The 24412-nt window shown below is 37.8% G+C and overlaps 1 pseudogene; it reads left to right on the forward strand.

Annotated features, from left to right (window-relative positions):
* The first annotated feature begins 20411 nt into the window (after window positions 1-20411).
* Window positions 20412-23618, forward strand: LOC125171759 (histone H3.3-like; annotated as a pseudogene).
* Window positions 23619-24412: the final 794 nt, after the last annotated feature.

A 24412-nucleotide genomic window follows, 5' to 3' on the forward strand; every position in this document is an offset into this window, starting at 1 on the left:
AAACTCATTGATAGTAATACCATAATAGTAGGAGACTTCAACACCCCACTCACAGCAATGGACAGATCATCTAATCAAAACATCAACAAGGAAACAATGGCTTTGAACGACACACTGGACCAGATGGACTTAACAGATATATTCAGAACATTTCAGCCTAAAGCAGAAGAATATACATTCTTCTCCAGTGCACATGGAACGTTCTCCAGAAGAGACCATATACTGGGACACAAATCGGCCCTCAGCAAGTACAAAAAGATCAAGATCATATCCTGCATATTTTCAGACCACAACACTATGAAACTCGAAATCAACCACAAGAAAAAAAATTGGAAAGGTAACAAATACTTGGAGACTGAAGAACATCCTACTAAAGAATGAATGGGTTAACCAAGCAGTTAAAGAGGACATTAAAAAGTATATGGAAGCCAATGAAAATGATAACACCACAACCCAAAACCTCTGGGACGCGGGAAAGGTGGTCATAACAGGAAAGTATATAGCAATCCAGGCCTTCCTAAAGAAGGAAGAAAGATCTCAGATACACAACCTAAACTGACGCCTTAAGGAGCTGGAAAAAGAACAGCAAATAAAACCCAAAACCAGCAGAAGACAGGAAATAATAAAGATGAGAGCAGAAATTAATGCTATCGAAACCAAAAACACAGTAGAACAGATCAATAAAACCAGAAGCTGGTTCTTTGAAAGAATTAACAAAATTGATAAACCACTAGTGAGTTTGATCAAAAAGAAAAACGAAAGGACCCAAATAAATAAAATCAAGAATGAAAGAGGAGAGATCACAAACAACACAACAGAAATAAAAACAATAATAAGAGAATACTATGAACAATTATATGCCAATAAAATGGGTAATCTGAAAGAAATGGACAAATTCCTAGAAACATACACCCTACAAAAACTGACACAGGAAGAAGTAGAAAATTTGAACAGACCAACAACCAGTAAGGAAAATGAATTAGTAATCAAAAATCTGCCAAAAAACGAGAGTCCAGGACCAGATGGCTTTCCAGGGGAATTTACCAAACATTTAAGGAAGAGTTAACACCGATTCTCTTGAAGGTGTTCCAAAAATAGAAATGGAAGGAACACTTCCAAGTTCTTTCTATGAAGCCAGCATTATCCTGATTCCAAAATCAGACAGAGACCCCACTAAAAAGGGGAACTATAGACCAATTTCCCTGAATGAACGTGGATGCAAAAATCCTCAACAAGGTATTAGGCAACCGGCTCCAACAATACATTAAAAAAATTATTCACCACGTCCAAGTGGGATTTATACCTGGGATGCAGGGCTGGTTCAATATCCACAAAACAATTAATGTGATTCATCATGTCAATAAAAGAAAGGACAAGAACCACATGACCCTCTCAATAGATGCAGAGAAAGCATTTGACAAAATACAGCATCCTTTCTTGATAAAAACCCTCAAGGGGCGCCTGGGTGGCGCAGTTGGTTAAGCGTCCGACTTCAGCCAGGTCACAATCTCGCGGTCCGTGAGTTCGAGCCCCGCATCAGGCTCTGGGCTGATGGCTCAGAGCCTGGAGCCTGCTTCCGATACTGTGTCTCCCTCTCTATCTGCGCCTCCTCCGTTCATGCTCTGTCTCTCTCTGTCCCCAAAATAAATAAATTAAAAAAAAAACCCTCAAGAAGTAGGGATAGAAGGAGCATACCTCGAGATCATAAAAGCCATATATGAATGAGCCAACACTAATATCATCCTCAATGGGGAAAAACTGAGAGCTTTCCCCCTAAGGTCAGGAAGAAGACAAGGATGTCCACTCTCACCACTGTTATTCAACATAATATTGGAGGACTTAGCCTCTGCAATCAGACAACACAAAGAAATAAAAGGCATCCAAATTGGCCAGGAGGAGGTCAACATTTCACTCTTCGCAGATATGATCCTCTATATGGAAAACCCAAAGATTCCACCAAAAAACTGCTAGAACTGATCCATGAATTCTGCAAAGTTGCAGGATATAAAATCAATGCACAGAAATCGGTTGCATTCCTATACACCAACAATGAAGCAACAGAAAGAGAAATCAAGGAATCGATCCCACTTACAGTTGCACAAAAAACCATAAAATACCTAGGAATACATCTAACCAAAGAGGTGAAAAATCTATACACTGAAAACTATAGGAAGCTTATGAAAGAAATTGAAGAAGACACAAAAAAATGGAAAAAGATTCCATGCACCTGGGTAGGAAGAACAAATAGTGTTAAAATGTCCATACTACCCAAAGCAATCTACATATTCAATGCAATCCCTATCAAAGTAACGCCAGCATTCTTCACAGAGCTAGAAAAAATAATCCTAAACTTTGTATGGAACCAGAAAAGACCCCAAATAGCCAAAGCAATCTTGAAAAAGAAAACCAAAGCAGGAGGCATCACAATCCCAGACTTCAAGCTATACTACAAAGCTGTAATCATCAAGACAGTATGGTACTGGCACAAGAACAGACACTCAGATCAATGGAACAGAATAGAGAACCCAGAAATGGACCCACAAACGTATGGCCAACTAATCTTTGACAAAGCAGGAAAGAATATCCAGTGGGATAAAGACAGTCTCTTCAGCAAGTGGTGCTGGGAAAACTGGACAGCGACATGCAGAAGAATGAACCTGGATCACTTTCTTACACCATACACAAAAATAAACTCAAAATGGATGAAAGACCTCAATGTAAGACAAGAAGCCATCAAAATCCTCAAGGAGAAAGCAGGAAAAAACCTCTTTGATCTTGGCTGCAGCAACTTCTTACTTAACATATCTCTGAAGGCAAGGGGAACAAAAGCAAAAATGAACTACTGGGACCTCATCAAACTAAAAAGCTTCTGCACAGCGAAGGAAACAATCAGCAAAACTAAAAGGCAACTTTTAGCAAACTAAAACTAAAAGGGAGAAGATATTTGCAAATGACATAGCAGATAAACGGTTACTATCCAAAATCTATAGAGAACTTATTAAACTCAACACCCAAAATCCAGTGAAGAAATGGGCAAAAGTCATGAATAGACACTTCTCCAAGGAAGACATCCAGATGGCCAACCGACACATGAAAAAATGCTCAACTTCACTCATCATCAGAGAAATACAAATCAAAACCACAATGAGATACCACTTCCAACCTGCCAGAATGACTAACATTAACAACTCAGGGAACAACAGATGTTGGCGAGGATGTGGAGAAAGTGGATCTCTTTTGCATTGATGGTGGGAATGCAAGCTGGTGCAGCCACTCTGGAAAACAGTACGGAGGTTCTTAAAAAACTAAAAATAGAACCACCCTACGACCCAGCAATTGCATTACTAGGCATTTATCCAAGGGATAACAGTGTGCTGTTTCAAAGGGACACATGCACCCCCATGTTTATAGCAGCACTATCAACAATAGCTAAAGTATGGAAAGAGCCCAAATGTCCATCAATGGATGAATGGATAAAGAATATGTGGTGTATATATATATATATACACACACACACACACACACACACACACACACACACACACACATACACACAATGGAGTATTACTCAGCCATCAAAAAAGAATGAGATCTTGCCATTTGCAACTACATAGATGGAACTGGAGGGTATTATGCTAAGTGAAATTAGTCAGAGAAAGACAAATATCATATGACTTCACTCACAGGAGGACTTTAAGAGACAAAACAGATGATCATAAGGGAAGAGAAACAAAAATAATATAAAAACAGGGAGGGGGACAAAGCATAAGAGACTCATAAATATGGAAGACAAAATGAGGGTTACTGGAGGGGTTGTGGTAGGGGGGTGGGCTACATGGGTAAGGGGCACTAAGGAATCTACTCCCGAAATCATTGTTGTACTATATGCTAACTAATTTGGATGTAAATTTAAAAAAATAAATAAAATTTAAAAAAAACATATTCAGAATCAAACTGTTTATCACTATCCTCACTGCTACCAGTCTGGTTGAAGTTACCTTAATCTCCTGCCCAGATTATTGCAACAGCATCCAAACTGGTCCCTCTGTTTCTATCTTTGTCTTTGCCCTACTTCTCAACGTAACAACCACTATCATAGCATTAAAATGGAATTCAGAGCATAGTATTTCCCTGCTTAAAGCCTTAATAGCCTCTTCTCATCTCATGCAGGGTAAAAGTAAGGGTCCTGACTGTAGCTTCCGAGATCATACATCATCTGCCTCACTATCACCAGGTACCTTTGATGTCATCTCTTTCTATTTTCCTTTTCACTCACTCTACTAATTCTACAATATTGGGTTCATTGTTGTTCTTTGAATGTGCTCATGACAGGCATGCTCCTCCCTGAGGGTCTTTCCACTTATTTTTCCCTCTGCCTAGACACTCTTAACCCAGATAGCAATATGGTTCATACCTTTTAGATGTTTTCTCAAATTTTACCTCTTTTATGCCTTCCATGATCATTCTATTTAAAATGTCAACTCCCTCAATTCTTTCTTTTTCCTTTGCTATTTTCCTCATAGCATTTAGCATCTTCTAGCATAGCTCAGATTTCATTTGTATATTTTGGTTTCTCCCTCATAGAATGTAAGATCCATGAGGGTACAATTTTTGTGTGGTTTGTCCTTTACTATACCCCTGGAGTCTGGAAAAGTGCTCAATAAATAATAGGCACTAAGTACATATTTGTTGACTACCCACAGGATTCCAGACTTACTGTAAACAGACATCATCCTTGCTCTCATGGAGCTTATAGTCTAACTCAGAAAAACAACCTTAAACATAAAATTATACAAATAAATACTCAACTACAGTTAAAACACCCACTGAGGAAAAGTACTGGTTAATAAGAGCATTAAGCAAGGGAACATCCAACCTGCTTTATGGAGTCAGGGAAGGTTTTCCTTATAACGTGCTACTTAAGTTGATACCTAACTGATGAGGTGGGGGAAATGCACAAAAAGTAGAAGGAATAGCATATACAAAAACCCTGAGGCAAGAAAGAGCTTGCCGTTTTCACAGAATTACAAAATCCCTAATGTTATTGGAATATAGTGGTTGAGTATATTTTCAATTTGTATTTCTCTGAAAGCAGAGTCACAGACATGGTCTTGGATGCAGGCAGTTTATTTAGGAGGCAGGTAGTTTATTTAGGAGGTCATCCCAGGAACCAGCAGGGAGGGAGTGAGTAAAGTGAAACAGCAAAAGAGGAAATCAAATATAAGGACATGCTATTGAGGTTTTTGTAATCCATTTTAAAGAGGCTGGAGCATTTATCGACAAACCCTACATCTTATCAACTGCAAGTTGCAGAAGAAGTTAAATCCCTCAATCATCTGGGCTGTGATGGCCACATGGACTGAGCAAGCTCTAAAGATTTCAGAAGGCCCTAGGGCAGAATACAGACTAATTTGAGTAAGACAAGGGCAATGTGAAGTGAATTGGAATGACCTAACAGATAGGGCTAAAATCAGAGATGGGCTGTGGGTATGTAATGTGGGTGGTGCTAGAGATATCTGCTACAGAAGGGGAGAGTGCCATTGTTATAATTATTTTTTTTCTAATTAAGAATGGTGTTGTCAAAAAAAAAAAAAGAAGAATAGTGTTGCCTCAGAACATGAACATCTAAATTTTGAATAATTACAGAGCACCTGGGTGGCTCAGTCGGTTAAGCATCCACTTCGGCTCAGGCCATGATCTCACAATTTTTGGGTTTGAGTCATACGTCGGGCTCTGTGCTGACAGCCCAGAGCCTGGAGCCTGCTTTGGATTCTGTGTCTCCCTCCCTCTCTGCCTCTCCCTTGTTCGTGCTCTGTCTGTATCTCTCAAAAATAAATAAATGTTAAGATAAATATAAATAAATAAACAAACAAACAAACAAACAAACAAACAACTTTTGAATAATTACATTTCAGTGTCTAACTTTTTTCCATCTCAAAGTCAAATTCAGTTTTTGGTCTAGTTAGGATGCAGTGAGAATATTTTTTACATTGATATTTATTTATTGATTTCCTATTCCATGAACTGCTATCATGGAATGTAGTCTATTTGGAGAGACAAGACAATTTGTAATTTTGTTAGATATACAAACTGGTGAATGATTCAGTAAAATATGAAAACTAAAGTGCCATATATAGAGACATGGAGTATTCAGGAAAGAAGAATATTCTTAATCTCATTCTTAAAATATTAACTTATTATTACTATAGGCAGTTCTTAGTGTATTTGACAAAAGAATTGGGTCATTTTATTAACACATTCCTCCTCTACATGACAAAAGTATTTTTAGTAAAAATCAGAAAATGAAATGAATAATCATAATAGCCAGAAAATAAAAATAGACAGTAAAAACCTTTTATTATTGAAATATAGTTCACATATAACATTAGTTTCACGTGTACAATGATTTTATATTTGTATATATTACAAAATGATTACTGCAAGAGTATAATTAGCATCCATCACCACACAGTTATAACTTTTTTTCTTGTGATGAGAACTTTTAAGATCTACTCTCTTAGCAACTTTCAAATATACAATGAAGTATTGTGAACTATAGTCACCATGCTGCATATCACATCCCCAGGACTTATTTATTTTGTAACTGAAAAGTTTATATCTTTTGACCATCTACACCCATTTTCCCCACCCCCACGTCTGGCAACCACCAGTCTGTTCTCTGTATCTATGAGCTTGGTTTTTGTTTATTTGTTTATTTAGATTACACATATGAGTGAGATTGTATGGTACTTGTCTTTGTCTGATTTATTTCAATAACCAAAATGTCCTAAATTTTCATCCATATTGTTGTAAATGGAAAATTTCCCTTTTTATGGCTGAATAATATTCCATTTTGTATATATACCACATTTTCTTTATCCACTAATCATTGATGGACACTAGGGTTGTTTCCATATCTTGGCTATTGTAAATAATGCTGCAGTGAACATGGGGGTGCATATGTCTTTTCAAGTTAGTGTTTTCATTTCCTTTGGATAAATACCCAGAAGTGGAATTACTGGATCATATGGTAATTCTCTCTTAAATTTTTTTGAAGAACCTCTATATTGTTTTACATAGTGGCTGCCCTGACTTTGCATTCCCACCAATAGTACACAGAGTTTCCTTTTCTCCACATCTGCAAGCACTTGCCATATTTTGTCTTTTTGATAGTAGTCTTTCTAAGAGGAGTGCTTGGGTGGCTCAGTTGGTTGAGTGTCCAACTCTTGATTTGGGCTCAGGTCATGATCCCAGGGTCGTGGGATCAAGCGCACACTCATGCTCTGTGCTGAGCATGGAGCCTGCTTAAGATTCTCTCTCTCTCTCTCTCTCTCTCTCTCTCTCTCTCTCTGCCCCTCTGTCCCCCTCCCCTGCTCACATGCTCTAAAATTTTAAAAAAATGAGGGGTGCCTGGGTGGCGCAGTCGGTTAAGCGTCCGACTTCAGCCAGGTCACGATCTCGCGGTCCATGAGTTCGAGCCCCGCATCGGGCTCTGGGCTGATGGCTCAGAGCCTGGAGCCTGTTTCCGATTCTGTGTCTCCCTCTCTCTCTGCCCCTCCCCCGTTCATGCTCTGTCTCTCTCTGTACCAAAAAAAATAAATAAACGGTGAAAAAAAATTTTTTTAATTTTAAAAAAATGAGATAAACAAATAATCATTCTAACAGCTGTGAGGTGATAGCTCATTGTGGTTTTGATTTGCATTTCCTTGATGATTAGTGATCTTGAGCACATTTTCAAGTATGTTTGGCCATCTGTATGTCTTTGCGGTAAAAATGTCTGCTCAGATCCTCTGCCCATTTTTAAATCACATATTTTTTGTTATTGTTAGTGAGTTGTATGAATTCCTTATGTATTTTTGATATTAATACCTTATCAGATATATTAATAGCAAATATTCTCTCACCTTTGGTAGGTTGCCTTTTAATTTTGTTGATGGTTTCCTTCACTGTGCAGAAACTTTCTGGTTTGATGTCATTTCACTTGTTTTGTTTTTATTTTTTGCTTTTGTTGCCTTTGCTTTTGGTGTCAGATCCAAAAAATCATTGCCAAGAACAATGTCAAGGAATTTACTACCTATGCTTTCTTCTAGGAGTTTTATGGTTTTGATTCTTACATTCAAATCTCTACTCCATTTTGAGTTGATTTTTGTGTATGGTGTAGTGGTCCAGTTTCATTATTTTGCACATGGCTGTCCAGTTTCTCAACACCATTTACTGAAGAGATTCTCCTTTACCCATTGTGTGTTCTTGGCTCCTTTGTCATAAATTAATTGACAATATATGCATGGGTTGAAAATCTTTTGTTGATAACAACAAAAAATTGTAAATTAAAAAAAATCAAGAACCATATGATCATTTCCATATAGAAAAGGCATTGACAAAGTACAACATCCATTCATGATATAAAAAAAAATCAACAAAGTAGGTTTAGAGGGAACCCAACATAATAAAGGCCATATATGAAAAACCCACAGGTAATAGCATCCTCAATGGGAAAAAACTGTGAGCTTTTCCTCTATGGCCAGGAACAAGACAAGGATGTCCAATCTCACTACTGTTATTTAACATAGTATTGGAACTCCAAGCCACAGCAATCAGACAACAAAAAGAAATAAAAGGCATCCAAATTAGCAAGGAAGAAGTAAAATTTTCACTATTTGCAGATGACATGATACCCTGTGTTGAAAACCCGAAGACTCCTCCAAAAAAAGTGCTACAACTGATACACGAGTTCCATAAAGTCACAGGATACAAAATCAATGTACAGAAATCTGTTGCAGGGGCACCTGGGTGGCTCAATTGGTTAAGTATCTGACTTTGGCTCAGGTCATGATCTCATGGTTTATGAGTTTGGGTCCCGCATTAGGGCTCTCTGCTGTCTGAGGCACAGAGTGTACTTCAGATCCTCTGTCCCCATCACTTTCTGCCCCTTACCCACTTGTTTTCTCTCTTTCACAAATAAACATTAAAAAAATTAGAAGAAATCTGTTGCATTTTTATACACCAATAATTAAGCAGCATAAAGGGAAATTAAGGAATCAATACAATTTACAATTGTACCAAAAACAATAAGATACCTAGAAATAAACCTAATCAAAGAGGTGAAAGACCTGTACTCTGAAAACTATAAAACACTGATTAAAGAAACTGAAGATAATACAAAGAAATGGAAAGATATTCTATGCTCATGGATTGGAAGAAAAACTGTTATTAAAATGTCTGTACTACCCATAACAATCCACACATTTAACGCAATCCCTATCAAAATAGCATAAGCATTTTTTCACAGAGCTAGAACAAACTATCCAATATATACAATGGAATACTACTCAGAGATTAAAAAGAATGAAATCCAGGGGCACCTGGGTGGCTCAATCGGTTAAGTGTCTGTCTTCAGCATACACTAATATCATCCTCAATGGGGAAAAACTGAGAGCTTTCCCTCTAAGGTCAGGAACAAGACAGGGATGTCCACTCTCGCCACTGTTATTCAACATAGTATTGGAGGGCTTATCCTCTGCAACCAAACAGAAAGTAATAAAAGGCATCCAAATCAGCCACGAGGAGGTCAAACTTTCACTTTTCACAGATGACATGATACTCTATATGGAAAAACCAAAAGACTCCACCAAAAAAGTGCCAGAACTGATCCATGAATTCTGCAAAGTTGCAGGATATAAAATCAATGCACAGAAATCGGTTGCATTCCTATACACCAACAATGAAGCAACAGAAAGAGAAATCAAAGAATCGATCCCATTTATAGTTGCACCAAAACCCATAAAGTACCTGGGAATACATCTAACCCATCTAACCTGGGAATACATCTAACTTGAAAAATCTGTACACTGAAAACTATAGGAAGCTTATGAAAGAAATTGAAGAAGACACAAAAAAATGGAAAAAGATTCATGCACTGGGGTAGGAAGAACAAATATTGTTAAAATGTCGATACTACCCAAAGCAATCTACATATTCAATGCAATCCCTATCAAAGTAACACCAGCACTCTTCACAAAGCTAGAACAAATAATCCTAAACTTTGTATGGAAGCAGAAATACCCCGAATAGCCAAAGCAATCTTGAAAAGAAAACCAAAGCAGGAGGCATCACAATCCCGGATTTTAAGCTGTACTACAAAGCTATAATCATCAAGACAGTATGGTACTGGCACAAGAACAGACACTCAGATCAATGGAACAGAATAGAGAATCCAGAAATGGACCCACAAACGTATGGCCAACTAATCTTTGACAAAGCAGGAAAGAATATCCAATGGAATAAAGACAGTCTCTTCAGCAAGTAGTGCTGGGAAAACTGGAAAGTGACATGCAGAAGAATGAACCTGGATCACTTTCTTACACCATATACAAAAATAAGCTCAAAATGGATGAAAGACCTCAATGTAAGACAAGAAGCCATCAAAATCCTCAAGGAGAAAGCAGAAAAAAACCTCTTTGATCTTGGCTGCAGCAACTTCTTACTCAACACGTCTCTGGAGGCAAGGGAAACAAAAGCAAAAATGAATTACTAGGACCTCCTCAAAATAAAAAGTCTGCAAAGCAAAGGAAACAATCAGCAAAACTAAAAGGCAACTGACAGAATGGGAGAAGATATTTGCAAATGACATAGCAGATAAAGGGTTACTATCCAAAATCTATAGAGAACTTATTAAACTCAACACCCAAAAAACAAATAATCCAGTGAAGAAATGGGCAAAAGACATGAATAGACACTTCTCCAAGGAAGACATCCATATGGCCAACCGACACATGAAAAAATTCTCAACATCACTCATCATCAGGGAAATACAAATCAAAACCTCACACCTGCCAGAATGGTTAACATTAACAACTCAGGGAACAACAGATGTTGGCAAGGATGTGGAAAAAGAGGATCTCTTTTGCATTGATGGTGGGAATGCAAGCTGGTGAAGCCATTCTGGAAAACAGTATGGAGGTTCTTAAAAAACTAAAAATAGAACCAACCTACGACCCAGGAATTGCACTACTAGGTATTTATCCAAGGGATTACAGGTATGCTGTTTCAAAGGGGCACATGCACCCCAATGTTTAAAACTAGCAGCACTATCAACAATAGCCAAAGTATGGAAAGAGCCCAAATGTCCATCCACAGATGAACGGATAAAGAATATGTGGTATATATACACAATGGAGTATTACTCAACAATCAAAAAGAATGAAATCTTGCCATTATAACTACGTGGATGGAACTAGAGGGTATTATGCTACGCAAAATTAGTCAGTCAGAGAAAGACAAATATCCTATGACCTCACTCATATGATGACTTTAAGACACAGAACAGATGAACATAAGGGAAGAGAAGCAAAAATAATATAAAAACAGGAAGGGAGACAAAACATAAGCAACTCTTAAATATGGAGAGCAAACAGAGGGTTACTGGAAGGTTTGTGGGAGGGGGGATGGGCTAAATGGGTAAGGGCCACTGGGGAATCTACTCCTGAAATCATTGTTGCACTATATGCTAACTAATTTGGATGTAAATTAAAAAAATAAAATTAAAAAAAATGGGCAGAACACATGAATAGACATTTTTCCAAAGATGACATACAGACACATGAAAAGATGTTCAACATCACTGATCATTAGGGAAATGCAAATCAAAACCACAATGAGACATCATCTCACACCTGTCAGAATGGCCAAAATCAACAACACAAGTAACAACAGGTGTTCGTGAGGATGTGGAGAAAGGGGAACCCTCTTGCACTGTTGGTAGGAATGCAAACTGGTGCAGCCACTCTGAAAAACAGTATGGAGGTTCCTCAAAAAGTTAAAAACAGAACTATTCTATGATCCAGCAATTGCACTACTAGGTATTTACCCAAAGAATCGAAATTACTAATTCCAAGGGATATATGCCCCCCAATGTTTATAACAGTATTATCTACAATAGTAAAATTACAGAAATAGGCCAAGTGTCCACCAACTGATGAATGGATAAAGAAGATGTGGTATATATACACAATGGAATATTACTCAGCCATCAAAAAGAATGAAATCTTGCCATTTGCAACAACTGTGGATGGAGCTAGAGAGTATTATCCTAAGTTGAATAAATCAGAGAAAGATAAATTACTTATGATTTCACCCATTTGTGGAATTTAAGAAACAAAGCAAATGAGCAAAGGGAAAAAAGAGAGACACACACCAAGAAACAGATTCTTAACTATAGAGAACAACCGATGGTTACCAGAGGGGAGGTGGATGGAGGGCTGGGTCAAATAGGTGATGGGGATTAAGGAGTGCACTTGTTGTGATGAGTACCAGGTGTTGTATGGAAGTGTTGAATCACTATATTGTACACCTGAAACTAATATTATACTATATATTAACTAACTGGAATTTAAACTTAAAAAATAATTAAAAATAAAACCAAAGTGTTATACACCTAAAACTTACAAATATTTTGTCAATTGTATCTTGATAAAAATTAAAAATAGCAAAAAAATTAAATAATTACAGTACAGAAAAATTAAAAAACAAAGGATTAATAAATGTTTAATGTTTACTTATTTATTTTGAGAGAGAGGGAGAGCAGGGGAGGGGCAAAGAGAGGGAGAGAATCCCAAGCAAGCTCCATGATGTCTGTGTATAGCTGTGAGATCATGACCTGAGCCAAAACCAAAAGTTGGACTCTTAACCAACTGAACCACCCAGGCACCCCTTAATAATTTTTAATTAATTTGGGGCACCTGGGTGGGTCAGTTGGTTAAGCACCTGACTTTGGCTCAGGTCATGATTTCACGGTTTTTGAGTTTGAGCCCCGCATCCAGCTCTGGGCTGACAGCTCAGAGCCTGGAGCCTGCTTCAAATTCTCTGTCTCCCTCTCTCTCTGCTCTTCCCCCACTCATGCTCTGTCTCTCTCTGTCTCAAAAATAAGTAAACATTTAAAAAATAATAATTTTTAAATAATTGATTTTTTTAAAAGGGAAAGAAACATTTATAAATTGTGGTAATGAGTACCATTTTGCTTTTGAGCCTTACCTTTTGCATATTTGTCAATGACTTCATCAAAACCTGCCTTATTCATATATTCATATTTAATAAAGAATATAGCCAGATTTGTCAATCTCTTTACTCACTGTTGATTGAAAAACTCTTTTATTGACTTTAATTTTGAAAAGTTTCTTTCAAATGAAGCAACATATCTACAAACAGGAAAAGTCTTAAGCAAAAAGGATAAGTTTGGCAGAGATTCACAAAATCCCATTTCACAATAAATTTTAAAAATTACATGTCTTTGTTTCTTTAGTATTGATTTTAACCACTTTCAAATGTCTACATTTTAAATTCAAAATTTTAAACACAAATAAGAACTCCATATAGTTATGTAAAATGACAGAATTAAAGGAACTGAAGTTTTGTTTCTTCATCTTTACAATCTCTGTGTCATCATTTTTGTATCAAATTTACTCTTTAAATGCAGAAATATATAATAGCACAGGGGCTGAAGACAAAAACAGCATCTGTAGTGAACGCAAGAAATTCTGAACCATTATGAACTTACTCTACAACAAATATGTAGCCGAGTTTGAGTGTGTTGGATGCTGATTCCAAATTGATGTCCATGTAGCATACAATGTTTCAGTGATAAAAAAAAAATGACAAATGATTTTTTTTAAGTAGTCTCCACCCCCAGCATGGAGCCCAATACAGGGCTTGAACTCATGACCCTGAGATCAAGACCTGAGCTGAGATCAAGAGTTGGATGCTTAACTGACCAACCCACCCAGGTGTCCCAATGATACATGATTTTTAAGATGATTAAAAATATGCTAAGTGAGGTATGTACATATTAATATTTTGTTATTTGTTATTGCTTATGTTAATTTTAGGTTCACAGCAAAATTGAGAGGAAAGTACAGAGATTTCCCATATACTCCCTATCCCCCACATGCATGGTCTCATTATCCCATTATCAATATCTCCCACCCAATTGGTACATTTGTTACAATTGTTGAACCTAAACTAACATACCATAATCACTCCCAAATCCATACTTTACCTTAGGGTTAACTCTTGGTCTTATACATTCCATGGATTTGGGCAAATATATAATGGTATGTATCCCTCATTATAGTGTCATACAGAGTATTTCCCTGGCCTAAAAATTTTCTGGACCTATTCATCCCTCCAAATGCTCAACCTCTGGTAACCACTGATGGTTTTACTCTTTCCAGAGTTTTGCCTTTTCCATGTCATACAGTTGGAATCATACAATATGTAGCTTTTTCAGACTGGCTTCTTTTACTTAGTTACATACATTTAAGGTTCCTCTATGTCTTTTCATGGCTTTATAGCTCACTTTGTTTTAGCGCTAAATAATATTCCCTTGTCTGGATGTACCACAGTTTATCCATTCACCTACTGAAGGGTATCTTGGTTGCTTCTAAGCTCCAGCAATTATGAATAGAGGTGCTACAAATATCTGTGTGAAGGTTTTTCAGTAAACATTACTTTTCAGCTCCTTTGTGTAAATACCAAGGGATGCAGTCGCTGGATTAAATGGTAAGAGCATGTTTAGTTTTGTAAGAAACTGCCAAACTTCCAAGGTGGCTGTACCATTTTGCATTCACACCAGCAATGAATGAGAGTCCCTGTTGACCTACATTATTAAGCAAATTTGATATTGTCAATGATCTAGAGTTTAGCCATTTGAATAGGTGTGTAATGGTATGAATTACTGGTTTTTTGGAGGAAGATTATAAAGGTAAAGTGCCATTTTCATCATATGATATCAAGGTTACATACCACCAACATGACATAGGACTGTTGATGTTGATCTCCTGACTGAAGTAGCATTTGCTAGGCTTTTCTACTATGAAGATTTTCCTCACCCACAACTTTCCGTATTGTACTTTCAGGAAGGAAGGCAGCCTACATTTAAGGAGTAGAAACTTATGCTCCCCTTCTTTTAGGTTTGAGTATCTATATACTGTATTTGGAAATTTTATGCATAGGAAATTTGTCTATTCTCACCCATTAATTAATTAATTTAGTCATTTATTTATACCATTATAGACTCATGGATATTTATTTTATATTTTTGGTTACAATTTGATGCTACTTTTATTCTTTCTTTCTTTCTTTTAATTTTTTTTTCAACATTTATTTATTTTTGGGGGGACAGAGAGAGACAGAGCATGAACGGGGGAGGCGCAGAGAGAGAGGAAGACACAGAATCGGAAACAGGCTCCAGGCTCTGAGCCATCAGCCCAGAGCCTGACGCGGGGCTCGAACTCACGGACCTCGAGATCGTGACCTGGCTGAAGTCGGATGCTTAACCGACTGCGCCACCCAGGCGCCCCTCTTTCTTTCTTTCTTTCTTTAAATATTTATTTATTGTGGGGACAGCACAAGAGGGGGAGGGACAGACAGAGGTGGACAGAGGCCCCAAAGTGGGCTCTGCACTGACAGGCTGATAGCAGCAAGCCTGATGTGGGGTTCAAACTCACGAGCCACGAGATCATGACCTGAGCCAAAGTTGGACACTCAACCGACTGAGCCATCCAGGTCCCCTGATGCCACTTTTATTGTGTTGCTCAACTTATTCCATTTTTGGAATTGAGAGTTCTTTCAGCTGGCTCTTACGCCTCTCTGACATAGCCCCCCAGTGTGTGTGTGTGTGTGTGTGTGTGTGTGTGTGTGTGTATGTGTTGAACAATCCCTTACTTTCTGACACCACAAGATGATCCAGGTTCATTTTGTAAATGCCTGCCCAAGTCCAGAATCAGCCATTTTCCAAGGAACCCTGGTTCTGTTTCATGGATAATGGTATTAGAAGCCAAGATCTAGGCCCTAAGTGTGTTTATTATGTTTGGGGTATCATTTCTTCTAAGCTGAGTGGACAGAATGAAGAAGTATGTGTGCACATACTAACCCATCTGTATACACATATCTATAAATATTTCTATATTTAACCATCTGTACCTATGAATTAAATGTGAATTCTTTTTTTTTAAAGTTTATTTATTTTTGAGAGAGACAGATTGTGAGTGGGGGAGGGAGATAGAGAATCTGAAGCAGGCTCCAGTCTGTAAGCTGTCAGCACAGAGCCTGACATGGGGCTCAAACCCACAAACCAGGGAATCATGACCTGAGCTAAAGGTGAATGCTTAACTGACTGAGCCACCCAGGTGGCTAAACACGCATTCTTACTGATGTCTCCAACTTTAATACATTACCATATTTTTTATTCTGTCTATCCTGTTCCCCTGGCTTGTCTATAACCTCCCACTCATGAGAAGAATTATATATACGTGATCTTAGTTAATCCTGTGAGCTAGGAATTAGTATGTCATTTAATAGTTGAGGAAACTGAGGCTCAGAGATAATACATTTTTTCAAAGACACAGTGATTAAGAGGTGGAAACCAAACTTCTTCTGGGAGAAAAAGAATATTTAAGGCAAAAAATTAAAAGGTATGTGGTTTGTGTAGTAGACCATTCTGATGAATTGGTAAAATGCATTTAAGCTATGTTGGTATGGTCTGGAATTAAACATAGACGAATTTGACATTATACCAGTTGTTTCAATGTTGTGTGCACATCTTTGAGGACCAAACTATTACATTGAAGATCTGTTGTTAATTGTACATTACCCTGTGAGTCAACTGTAAAACTTCAAATTTGTTTTATGTCTTCTAAAAGAGGCATAACTTGTTCTTAAATCATAAAGATCATTTTATGTTGTATATTTTAAGTCAATTGATTGAAGAATAATAAATAGTAATGGATTAGATAGGGAAATTGCAACTCTAGTCATATTTTTCCTGACCCACTTAAAAAACCCAAAACAGCAGGGTGCCTGGGTGGCTCAGTAGGTTAAGTGTCTGACTTCAGTTCAGGTCATGATCTCACGGTTCATGAGTTCTAGCCCCATGTCAGGATCTGTGCTGACAGCTCAGAGCCTGGAGTCTGCTTCGGATTCTGTCTCTCCCTCACTCTCTACCCCTCCCCTGCTCACACTCTGTCTCTCTTTCTTTCTCAAAAATAAATAATTAAAAAAATCCAAAACAACAACCATGCCCCCCAATTATGGCCTATTTTGAAATATTAATTTTGACTTGTTCTTGAAAATGGAACTCTGGGGGCGCCTGGGTGGCTCAGTCGGTTAAGCATCTGACTCGGGCTCAGGTCATGATCTCGCAGTCAGTGGGTTCGAGCCCCGCATCAGGCTCCTGGGCTGACAGCTTGGAGCCTGGAGACTGCTTCAGATTCTGTGTCTCCCTCTCTCTGCCCCTCCCCCTGTTCATGCTCTGTCTGTCTCTGTCTCAAAAATAAATAAACATTAAAAAAATATTAAAAAAAAAAAAGAAAATGGAACTCTGATAAAAGAGCATGGGAAACACTGCATCTATCAATCCCCTTTTGTAAATTCACACTTGCCTATTAAGGCAGTTGAGAAAACCTGCAACAAAAAATCAGTTCAACTTTTGAATCACTGTTTCCCTTTGTCTATAGAATGCTGTTTTCATGTTAAGGCTATTAACATCCCATATATCTATATCTATATCTATATCTATATCTATATCTATATCTATATCTCCCTTATATTTGGAACACAATTGCTTCTTCATTTCACAAGCGAGGGGACTTGGTTTACTTCTTCTATTTTCAAAATCTGAAACAGGGCTTGGCACATAGTAGTTACTCAATATTTGTCAAATGAATGAACAAATATTTATTGAGCATCTACTGTATGTCAGTCACAAGGAATATTATGAAAAAACAAATATGCTCTCTAGGCAACTTACACTCTAATGGAAAAGATTATAAATAAGCAAGTAAAAAGTAAAATTTTTGATAAGAGTTAGGGAAACAAACACAATATTGAGATGAAGCATAAAAGAGGTGATGGCAATGGTACTTTTGAAGATAAGTAGCTAGATACTAAAATACTTTTTTTTTTTTTAATTTAAGAGAGAGAGAGAGAGCATAGGGGAGGGGCAGAGGGAGAGAGAGACTCTTAAGCAGGATCCATGCTCAGGATTGAACCCAACATGGGGCTCGATCTCGAATGAGCCACCCAAGTGCTCCCAAACAGTTAGCTCTTTAAAGCATTTATTCAAACAAGTCAATAGTTAACCAGAACTTGAATATTTCTTTTTTAAAGATTTTATTTATTTATTTATTTATTTATTTATTTATTTATTTATTAAGAGAGAGAGCAGAGGAGGGGCAGAGAGAGAGAGGGAGACAGAGGATCCCAAGCAAGCTCCGCACTGTCAGCGCAGAGCCCTATGTGGGGCTTGAACCCATAAAGTGTGAGATCAGGACCTGAGCTGAAATCAAGGGTTGGCTGCTTAACTGACTGAGCCACCCAGGCACCCCTGAATATTTCTAACATCAGCTTTCAGTCAGAACGCATGTTGAAATAGGTTATATTAATTTAAGTACTTGCATTAAATGGATAGCATGCTCAAAAGAACTTAAATTAAAAGAATTTCATAAAGGAACTATCTACAGAAATACAGACAAGTTTAAAGGAAGAAACAAGGAAAGAAGAGGATCTCAAGAACCAAAGACAGCCAGAAGTCATTAGCACCTTTAGACCTGAAAAACAAGGAAGTTAGTGGGAGCAAGTCTTTGGGGGTTGACTGAAAAAAAATTATATTAAGCATCTAGGTCATATGCAAGTAATACAAACATCATCTATATAAATAGGCCAAAACTGTGATTCCATTTAGACAAAAATCAAATTTGTCTTCTTGACTGCCTCAGTACTTAATCACAATCCTCACATGCAATGGCACTCAAATGTGTATTGAACATACAGATTGCATCCAGCTCAGTCTTTCACACATGGTTTCCTACGAACCATCAAATAGTCATATAGATTAGTAGCTACCAGCGGCAGGGATGCACTGCAAAAGTACTTATCTGTCTGCCCAAGTACTAAAAGTATCAAGTAAGCATGAGCTGGGGAAGGCAAAGCCAACAGTTGAAAATACTGGTAAACAATGTCCTCTTTTAATAATTTTCTGTTATTAACCCTCAAATACTGCCTCATCCCTTGTTGGTTTCCTTAAATTCTGCTTATGCCTTTGTAAATATATTCCCTTTATTAAATTCTACCCCCCCACACAAAAATTGCACCTAACAGATGCAAATTTCTTGAATAGCGATAATCATATGAGTTAATGATTGTTTTGAAAATTTGAATACAAAGTGGTAACTGCAGCTAAAAAGCCAGGGTAACTTTTATAAGAGTCATAACATTCCAAATTTAAAACTATGTTCTTTTTGGCAATTATATACTTCAAATGAAGAAAATTATTTTCTTGTGGGTCCAGTGAAGAAACCAGAGAAATCAGCAATAAGCTGAACAGAGGTTTAAAAGGGTCCTGGCCCAAAGGTGCAAAACAGGTTTTATTTCATGTTTACTTTTAAGTGTGTGAGCAGTGAATTAAAGAGCACCTTAGAAAACTATGTTTTCCATATAGAGGAATTTGCCATGAATTTCCATATATAATCACATTATTCCATTCTATGTGGAAAAAGATTAAACATTGACCTTTTTAAAAGAACAAAATGGCTCTAGGTAATTTTAAATATCTGTTTAAAAACAGGATTTTGGGGGCTGTCTGGGTGGCTCAGTCAGTTAAGCATCTGACTTCGGCTCAGGTCATAATCTTGCAATTCATGAGTTCGAGCCCCGTGTGAGGCTCTGAGCGGACAGTGTGGAGCCTGCTTGGGATTCTCTCTCTCTCCTCTCTCTCTGTCCCTCCTCTGCTCATGCTTTCTCTCTAAATAAATAAACACTCCAAAAGAAGAGCACTTTATTTTTTTATTAAATTTTTTAATGTTTATTTATTATTGAGAGACAGAGAGACACAGAACGTGAGCAGGGGAGGGGCACAGAGAGGGGGAGACACAGAATCTGAAGCAGGCTCCAGGGTCTGAGCTGTCAGGAGAGAGCCCGATGAGGGGCTTGAACTCAAAAACTGCGAGATAATGACCCAAGCCAAAGTTGGATGCTTAACCGACTGAGCCACCCAGGCGCCCCAAAAGAAGAAGCACTTTAAAAACGAAAGGATTTGTTTAGGCCATATGAGTTAATTAACATTCAAAAACATGCTACTGAAAATATAATGGATTCTAAGCACTAAATTCGGTATTTATTTTTCTTTTCTTTTTTCCTACTTAATCTACTATATATGTATAGAATTATGTGATGTTTATAACAGAGAACATAAGCAATTAAATGACCATGTTGCAACATTAGAACCAAAATTGCCTTTTTGCCAGAATCCATTTATGCAAGTGCTTAGGTGGGACTGGCTCAATACTCTCAGAGATAGGTAAACTTAGGTTTGGCCAGACAAAGCCACAGTGATTATTTCAGAAACTGGTTACTTAGAACCAATGAGGCTCAATGACAAAGAAGGTAAGAAGTCATCAGATTCATAACATATTTTGATGATGCAGTCAGCAGGATTTGCAAATAGTTTAGATGGTATAAAAGAAAGAGAAGAGTCAAGACTGATTAACTTGAGCATTTGGGTGATGGTAGCCACATACTGAGATGGGAAACACAGGAGAAAAAAGTTTTAATAGAATAAAAATTAAAGGTTTAGTTCTGGACATAATAAATTTGAGATGTCTTATTAGACATACATGGGTATAAGACATGCCCAGCAAACAGTTGCACAGGTGAATTTAAGATAAATTTAGAATTCCTTAGGGTAGATTCCTAGCAGTAGAGTTGTTGTATCAAAGGTTATGTGCGTTTTTACTGAGTTGTGCTGGAGCTAGCTTCTGCTGGCTCATAAGAGTTGATTGTTAAATTTTCAAGAATTTTTTGAGCCAATTGTTAGATATATCCATTTAAAAAATTAAATTACATAACCTTACAATTAAATACATTATTTTTAAAAAGAAGGAAAATGGGGGGAGGGGGAGTTTGGTCAGAGGAGGTCTAGTGGAGAGCTAGGATATTCACCACTGCCCAGCAATAATGGGCATAAATGAGGCACTCCTTTCTTTCCCAGGCAGAATGGTATCATTTGAAACACTAGTGGGGAGTCAGAAATTCCATTCCTGCACAGCAGTAATGAATAGCCCCCACCTTGCATGTAAACAGAGTCCAAACTGGAAATCTGGACTTGTACCCTGACTTCTACCCCAACTTGTCAGTGATGAGGTGGTGGGCATTTCCTTTCCCCTGCCATATAAATGTCAGGGAAAGCTAGCTAAAGCAGGAGATTTAAATCATATCCATAGTCTTATAACACAAAACCCCCAAATATCAAAATTTCAATAAAAAATCATACACCCCACCTGGAACCAGAAAAATCTCAAACTAAATCACAACCTGAGATGATAGAGATATTAGATCTATTCTACAAAGTTTAAAGTAGCCATCATAAAAAAAATACTTCGAGCAAATGTAAAACGAGCAAATGTAAAACCATGTTTGAATCATAGAAAAATAAAAATTCTTGGCAAAAAAATAGAAAATGTAAAGATGGACTAAATGAGAATTTTAGATATGAAAAATATAATAACCAAAATAAAAACTCAGTGGATGGGCTCAACAGCAGAACAGAGGGATCAGAGGAAAGAACTAATGAACTGCAAGATAGAACAATAGAAATTACTCTATCTGAACAACAAAGAGAAAATAGACCAAAAAGGAAAAAAAAAAAAAAAAGAACAGAGCCTTAGGAATCTGTGGAATCATAACAAAAGATCTAATGTTTATGTCAGCAGAATCCAAGAAGAAGAGAAAGAGGGAGTGGTTAAAAAAGTACTTGAAGAAATAATGGCTGAAAACTTTCTAAACATGGGAAAAGACACATACCTACATATTCAATAATCTGAGTGAACCACAGAAAGGATAAACCCAAAGACATGTAAACCAAAACATAGAGTTAAACTTTTGGAAACTAAAGACAAATTAAAAATCTTGAAAACAGGGGAAGAGAAACAGTACCTTGCCTATCAGAGAAAAACAATTCAAATGACAATGGATTTCTCATTGAAAGTCATGGGAGTCAGGAAGTAGTGACACACCACTTTTAAAATACTAAGAGAAACAAACTCTGAACCCAGAATTATATATCTGGTAAAAATAACCTTTAGGAATGAAGGGAAAATCAAGACATCCTCAGATACAGGAAAACTAAGAAGTTGTCACCAACTGTAAGAATGGTTGAAAGAGTTCTCTAAACAGAAAGGAAGGGACTAAAAAAAGCAAGGTTGGAGCATTAAAAAGGATGAAGAAATATGGTAAAGAAAAATAAAATTAATTAGCTTTTCTTCTTTTTTTTGAGGTTTCTAAAACATGCTTGACAACTGAAGCAAAATGTTTAACAGTGACGTGGTTATACATGTATGTACAAGAAATATTTAAGACATTATAAAGGGGGGAGTGTAAAGGAAAACAAAGGACAATATGGTTTCTATACTCCCTTCAAACTAATAAATTGACATCAGTAGACTGTGATAAGTTATGTATGTATGATGTAATACTTCGAACAATCCCTAAAAAAACTACACAAAGAGAGGCATGATAAATAAATAAAAATGGAATTCTAAAAATATTCAAGCAATCCATAGGAAGGCAGGAAAGGAAAATACAAAGACAAAAAACAGGACAAACAGAAAATAAAAAATAAAACGACAACTTACACTCTAAAATATCAATAATTACCTTAAATGTAAATGGTCTAAATACAAATCAATAGACAGAAATGGTCACAGGCACCTGGGTGGCTCAGTCAGTTAAACGTCCATCTTCGGCTCAGGTCATGATCTCACAGTTTGTGAGTTTGAGCCCTATACTGGACTCTGTGCTAACAGCTCAGAGCCTGGAACCTGCCTGGGATCCTGGGTCTCCCTTTCTCTCTGTGCCCCTCCCACGCTCATGCTCTGTCTCTGTGTCTCTCAAAAATGAATAAACATTAAATTTTTTTTAATAGATATAAATGGTCAGAGTGAATTAAAAACACAACCCAACTATTCTATAAGAAACTCACTTCAAATATAATGAAATAGGTTGACAGTAAAAGAACAGGGGAAAAAGACATCATACAAACATCAATTAAAAGTAGTAAGTAGTAGGGTTCCCAGCCACTACAGTGGCCACAGTGACTTGCTCACACCAGTGCCACCTATAGTTTGCTGAGCTCCAGCCTAAGAGGGGTAAGTAAGGAGGTCTCTACACCATGACTCCTACAAAGCCAACTGCAAATCCACTAGTGGTAAAGTACCGAGGAAGCAACTGGATACAAAAGCTGCTCTCAAGAGTGGGCCCTCTACTGGAGAAGTGAAGAAACCTGTTACAGGCCTGGTACTGTGGCACTCTGAAATTAGCCATTATCAGAAGTCTACTGAACACTTCTGATAACCAAACTTCCTTTCCAGCGGTTAGTACAAGAAATTGCTCAGGACTTCAAAACAGATACGTGTTTCCAGAATGCAGCTATTGGTGCATTTCAGGAAGCAAGTGATGCCTATCTGGTGGGCCGTTTTGAAGAAACCACCATTTGTACTATCCATGCCAAACAAGCAACAATCATACCACAATAAATCCAGCTAGCACATAGCATAAGTGGAGAACATGCTTAAGAATCCACTATGATAGAGAGGAAGAGCCAAGATGGCGGAACAGCATGGAAGTTTCTCGTGTGTCTCAAGACCATGAAATACAGCCAGACCAACATGAAACCATCCTACACACCTAGAACACTGATTGGAGGATTAACACAACAATCTGCACAACCTGAACCACAGAATTCAGCAGGAACACGGCGCAGAGAGGTGAATTTGGGGAGCAAGAAGCGGTGAAAAGTAGGGAACCACTTTTGAGGGTGGAGAGAGGATGGAGACGGGGGACAGGGGGAGCATACTGGAAAAGCACCCCTCCCCAAAAAGGGTGCTTTTCCTGTATGCTCCCCCACTCCCCAAAAGCAGCTGGCGAGAAAGTAGAAAACTGGAAACAGCCACAGGGACTAAACTAAAAAGGGAGAAAATAGAAAGGAGAAAGGAGAGGGTTTAAATTCCATTAAGACTGTAAACAAAGAGAGCACAAAGGCTGCAACTCCGCAGCCTGATACCTGGTGGTGCTCTGGTGGGAAAGGCGAATCCTCAGGAACAGAGTGGGGTCCGGGAGGTTCTTGGGCCACACAGGGAAATGAGGTTCCACTGATGGAAGGACATTTGGTAGAGACTATTGAAGCCACCTGGTCCCAGCAGGCCCCGAAGGCGGCCACATTCGCTGGTGCTGGGGCAAGTTCGTTGAGGGTGAAGCCTGGTGCCAGATGTGCTGAGATTTTCCATAATCCCTGAAACGCTGCTGCTACACTACCTCGCGAATTTTTTCTGGGGCGGGCTGGCACCTAGCCATAGTCTCCAGACACCGC

The sequence above is a fragment of the Prionailurus viverrinus genome, chromosome C1, assembly GCF_022837055.1.
Source record: "Prionailurus viverrinus isolate Anna chromosome C1, UM_Priviv_1.0, whole genome shotgun sequence".
Taxonomy (NCBI): Eukaryota; Metazoa; Chordata; class Mammalia; order Carnivora; family Felidae; genus Prionailurus; species Prionailurus viverrinus.